Below are 6356 nucleotides of genomic sequence, written 5' to 3'. Positions count from 1 at the left end.
TTAATCTTACACATAAAGAAACAGGCCCTGGGAGGAGAAAAATTTTTGGTTTTTCCCAAAATCCAGTGATTGGCAGGCCTCCTGGCTCCCAGTCTGGCATTCACGAGGCTGGCATCATACCACATTGACCTCACGCATAACTCAGTACTGAACACAGTTGAGGCATTCAGTAAAGGCTTATTGACTGACTGATGAGCTTTGTGTATGATGATGCTTCTGCTCTAACATCTGTAGAGCATAAGGCCTGAGTTGTCCACCCATACATTAGACTGGGCTGCACTGACCCTGTTCTCTCTCTCCTTCCAGCCCCTCCTGAGGAAGGCACACACTTGTAGAAAAGTTAGAAGTATTTCATATTATCTGCAAGCAAAAGGTTTTATTGAGTTCAGAAGGAGCACTCGGTAGTTTTCTTCTTTTGGACTTGTTATACTTGGTCTCAAAACGTGGCCTTGAGGAGGAAAGTCCACAGCAAAGAGGAAGGGAATGTCAAAAGTCAAGTTAGGTTCAGGGTGCTAACTCAGTGTTTTTTTTTCTCTCTCCAGGAGAAGAGTAGACCTGTCAAGTTGGGAATAATTGCCGTATTTCCAGGAAATTCTCACCCATGAGCCTTAAGATGTTATCCAGAAATTTCTCACAGTCCTCACAGAAGGAGAGAATAAGGTTAGGGGTCAGAGCACTCCAGAATATAGAGGGATGAAGTGACTCAGTCAAGAACACATATCGGGAACACACCCACTTCTGAATGTCACTTTTGTCTACAGTGACCACTAAAATGCTCAGCTGAAACATTCACATCTCAGCCTTGCCGTTTTTTGTTTTTTTGTTTTTTTTTTTAAGATTTTAGAGCACGTACCTGCAGGTGGAGAGGGATGGGGGAGGGGCCGAGGGAGAGAGAATCTTAAGCAGGCTCCTTGCCCCGCACAGAACCTGTCATGGGGGCTCAATCTCCCGACCCTGAGATCATGACCTGAGCCAAAATCAAGAGTCGGACCCTTAACCGACTGAGCCCCCCAGGCACCCCTCACCTGGTTCTTTTATAACTCTTCTCAAACCTGTTTTCTGCCAAAGACCTAGTCAAAGACAGTTTCCTTTGCCAAAGAGGGCAGACCATACAAACATCTTGTTTTCTGCTGCTGTAAAAACTTCTCATCACTCTTAAAAGCGACCAGAAGGAGAAAAGGAACGTCAGAAAATCCTTACATTAAAAAAAAAAAAAATCCTTACATCGGTGCCAAACCTGTCAAGTTAATGTGTGGGTCGACTTGCACATTTTCCTCCTTTTGGCAGACTGATATTTGGATTTCTCTACACACCTACGTCTGCCTGTAATGTTTGTGGGTTAACTAAGATTTTGTTCTGGCAAACCACGAGCGACGTATGCATGTGCCAGGGCTGCTGTCTCAATGGGAGCATTGTTACTGCCAGAGAAATGAATCTCCTGTTTCACAACGTCAGGAATCATTTGGAAAGCATAAAGTAACCTTCACATAGTTGAACCTTAAAATCAGCTAGCCTTGAGTTCAGAATTCTTGCTCTTCAACACAAGTTAGTAGAAGTATACATATTTTCGGTTGGAAGAGCTGGGAGAAAATGTGTTGACCGGATGACAGGGTATCCATAGCATATGCTATACAGCTATGTGTGGGCAGGGGAGGAATTATTCCCCAAGGCAACAGGTAAAGCTGTCACGCTCCTCACAGCCTGATGTCACCATCATCTACTAAGTGCCCAACATGACCTAAGCAAGAGTCAACAAGAAAAAAAATCATCTTAGACACAAGCCCTGTTTTGGGGAGAGAAGATAAAAATAACTTTAAAAATACTATATATCTTTATAAGGTTGATATTTTTGTGTTATAAAGGTGGAGGGTGAAAAGAGGTTGGTTATTGTGATTTGAGGTTTGGCTCTTTTGGTTTTTTATTTTCCCCCCTCTTATTTTTTGCTCCTATGTGGAGTTTAATAAACTATTTCAGGCATACACAAAGAGAAAGGGAGAGCAAGAGAGAACGAAAATATAACATTCATAATGACCAGGTTAAGGAATAGATATCACAGACACAATTGAAACCCCTATGTATCCTTTCTCCTCAATCCCATTGCTCTATTCCCTTCTCCAGAGGGTAGCTACTAGCCTATTTTACCTTATATGTATGGATTCATGAATTTAATAAAAATTTATATACAGGTACTTTTTTAGGATTTTATTTGGCAGACACAGCGAGAGAGGGAACACAAGCAGGGGGAGTGGGAGAGGGAGAAGCAGGCTTCCCACTGAGCAGGGAGCCTGATGCAGGGCTTGATCCCAGGACCCTGGGATCATGACCTGAGCCGAAGGCAGACGCTTAACGACTGAGCCACCCAGGCGACCCTACAGGTATATTCTGCTACTCGTTTTTTATAGTCAACGTTAACTTTGAGATGGATCGTTGCTCGATTATATAGCTTGAAACTTTTTTTCCCCCACACCGTATGGCATCCCATTATATACATTTATGACAATTTAGGAAATTCTTCTGTGGCGGGGGGGGGCGGTCATAGGTATTTACATCTTCAATTTTATTGGATATTGCCAGATTGTTCTCCAAAGTGGTTGTTCCAATTTTTTAATTGTGATTAAATACATGTAATGTAAAAATTTATCATTCTCACCATAGTTGAGTGTAGATTTTGGTGGCATTAAGTACATTCCCACTGTGCAACTATCACCACTATTCATCTCCAGAACTGAAAACTCTGAACTCCTTAAGCAATAACCCATCTCCCTCTAGCCCCTGGTAATCACTGTACTTCTTTCTAGCTCTATGAACTTGACTATGCTAGGTACCTCCGGTATGTTCATTCGTACAATATTGGCCTTCTTGGGACTGGCTTATTTCACTCAGCTGAAGGTCTTCAAGGTTCACCCATGTCCTAGCAGGTCTCAGAATTGTATTCCTTTTAAAAGCTGAATATTCCATTGTATGTACATACCACATTGTTTATCCACTCATCAGTTGATGGATTGGGCTCTTTCCACATTTTGGCGGTTGTGAACAATGTTGCCATGAACACTGATGTACAGATAGCTGTTTAAGTCCTTGCTTCAGTTCTTTTGGGTATATATTCAGAAGTGAAGTTGCTGGACTATATAGTATTTTTAATTTGAGGAACTGCCAGGCTGTTTTTGGTGATTGCACAATTTTAGATTGTCAGCGGCCATGCAAAAGGATTTTTTTCTTCATATCCACACCAGACTGGTTTTCTGGTTTTTGTTTGTTTTTTTGGTAATAGTCATCCTGGGTTGGGTTGTCATTGCTGTTAACTAGGGTTTCTTGTGTCAAAAGAATGAGCATCGTTTCATTTCTTATTCAGTACAGTTCAGTTGCAAGAGGTCTGAAAAGTTCCGAAACCTGTAAGGATTATCTGTAGAGAGAATTTATCTTTCTTTATTCCTACAACCCAGGAAGATAGTTTGGGATGCACAGAAAATTGAAGGTTTTTGTATAAAAATTATGTGACTAATTGTTCCTGCAACAAAGGTCTTCTTAGATTAAGACCCAGAATATGAAAGCAAAGAAAGGAATGGGAAGCAGCTGGCTAGAACACCAGAAGGCACCTATGGCAGCCACCCTCTGATACGCAAGCTCTTGAGTAGCCCTTTCTTGGATAACACAGGGTTGGTCTGCGGGATATACACAATGGCAAAGGTGATGGCATTCCCCTCACTCCCAAGAGGGGATTTCTAGGTTTCCCTCTCCTCCTCACATGACCAGCTCTGGGGGGAAGCTGGCTGGCCGATCATGCAGACGTTTAAGCAGCCAACGCAGAAGGGCACATGAAGTGAGCCATCCCCAGTCAAGCCTCAGGCGACCACAGTCCCCGCCAACAGCTTGACTGCAATCTCCTGACGGTTCCCAAGCCAAAACCATTCAGCTAAGCTGCTCCCGTATTCCTGACACCCAAAAGCTATGGGAGATAATACAGGTTTGTTCAACTAAGTTTGGGTGTAGTTACACGGCAACAGATAACACAGCATCTGTACCGTGGTCATAGGAGGGAAGGATGGATAAGTGACATTATAACTTCAGTGGGGCACCTGGGCGGCTCAGTCTGTTGGGCGTCTGCCTTTGACTCAGGTCATGATCCCAGGGTCCTGGGATCGAGCCCCGCGTCGGGCTCCCTGCTCCGCGGGAAGCCTGCTTCTCCCTCTCCCGCTCCCCCTGCTTGTGTTCCCTCTCTTGCTGTGTCTCTGTCAAATAAATAAAATCTTAAAAAAAAAAAAAATTCAGCTCTAAATTTCACGTCCAGCCCTGACAAGATTTGAAAAACTCAACACGCGGGAAGTGGGTAGGACACTCGAGTTGCTTCACACTTAAGTAGAACTAGAGAGACAGGATTTCCAGGCACTGGGCTTGCAAACTCTCTAGGGAGAAACTGAAACTCTTTCAAGGTGGAAACTTTATAGGGTTTGGGGTTTTGTTTTTAGTCATAAAAGTAATTTGCATCTTTCATTTCTTAGCTGGATGACGGATTTAATATTCTCTCCCCCTTTGGGCCAGTCTAGAATATTTTTTAAGCATACAAATTAACATTCAAATACTTAAATATTTGTTTATTGTAAAAGCTGTCCAAACATTAAAGAGGTAAACTGCAGGGGCCCCTGGGTGGCTCAGTTGGTTAAGCGACTGCTTTCGGCTCAGGTCGTGATCCTGGAGTCCCGGGATCGAGTCCCGCATCGGGCTCCCTGCTCAGCAGGGAATCTACTTCTCCCTCTGACCCTCCTCCCCTCACACTCGGCCTCATTCTAATAAAATCTTAAAAGTAAACTGCAATGTTAAAGACAACAAATCCAACTACAAGTAGTTGTGTTTCTCCCCCTAGAATTCTTCTAAGTCTAGAAGAACAGGCACATATGTAACTTTTCATTTAGCATAAGTGGGGTCTCACTACTTGGCAACTGGCAGGTCAGTCATTTTAGCCACACTACAATCTCTAACGGCTATAGGGTATTCCAAAGTGCCCACTTTGGGCATTTAGGTTCCTTCTTGTCCCCGTAGTACGATCTAATGAGCACCTGTGTGTACATGTCTTTGTGTACCTCTGTGAGCATATAGGACAATTTCCTAGAAATTGAACCACTTAATTTTTTAATAGATTTTAAAAATATTTAAGACTTAGAGCGAGAGCGCGCGCGCCTGGGGGAGAGAGAACATGAGCTGTGGGGAGGGACAGAGGGAGAGGGAGAAGCAGGCTCCCTGAGCAAGGAGCCTGATGTGGGACTCGATCCCAGGACCCTGGGATCATGACCGGAGCTGAAGGCAGACGCTTAACCATCTGAGCCACCCAGGCGCCCCAAAGCTGACTCTTTTTTTTTAAAGATTTTATTTATTTATTTGACAGAGAGAGACACAGCGAGAGAGGGAACACAAGCAGGGGGAGTGGGAGAGGGAGAAGCAGACTCTCCACTGAGCAGGGAGCCCGATGCGGGACTCGATCCCAGGACCCTGAGATCATGACCGGAGCTGAAGGCAGATGCTTAACCAACTGAGCCACCCAGGAGCCCTTAGATTTTGTTTTTTAGAATGGTTTTACATTTACAGAAAAATTGAGTAGTTCAGAAAGTTCCCATATACCCCCTCACCCAGTTTCCCCTGTTAACATTTTACATTAATATGGTACAGATGCCCAGTTAATGAACCCATATTAATACATTAGTAATAAAGTCCATAGTCTTAGATTTCCTTGGTTTTTCCCTTAATGTCCCTTTTCTGCCCTGGGAATCCCTCCAGGACACCGAATTATGTTTACTCCAGGTCTCCTCAGGCTTCTCTCGGCTCTGGCAACTGCTCAGGCTTTCCCTGTTTTTGAGGACCTGGACACTTCTGAGGGGTACTGGTGGGTGGTCCCCTACTGGGATTTGTCTGAGGTTTTCCTCAGGATTAGACTGTGATTATGGGTTTTGGGGAGGAAGACACAGAGGCCACATGCCATTGTCATCATGTCATGAGTATCCACCAAACTGGATTGATCCCATTGATGTTAACCTTGATCACCTGCTGAGATTCTCAGCTGTGAAGGGACTTCCCCCCGCCCCCCGGCACCACCCCCAATCCCACCCCAGGCTTTCCATACTGTGCCCTTTGGAAGGAAGTCACTCAGCACAGCCCACACCTGAAGAGTGGAGAATCATGTTCCCCTCACTTTGTAATTTTTAAAAGTCATATGAGGGGCACCTGGGTGGCTCAGTCGGTTAAGCGTCTGCCTTCAGCTCGGGTCATGATCCCAGGGTCTTGGGATCGAGCCCTGCATCGGGCTCTTCGCCTGCTTCTCCTGCCCGCTGCTACTCCTACTTGTGTTCTCTGACAAATAAATAAAA

This window comes from Mirounga leonina, unplaced genomic scaffold (assembly GCF_011800145.1).
Source record: "Mirounga leonina isolate KUSES-001 unplaced genomic scaffold, KU_Mleo_1.0 Mir_171, whole genome shotgun sequence".
Lineage (NCBI taxonomy): Eukaryota > Metazoa > Chordata > Mammalia > Carnivora > Phocidae > Mirounga > Mirounga leonina.
The sequence above is the reverse complement of the archived record's forward strand: the minus strand, read 5'-3'. Positions refer to the sequence as shown.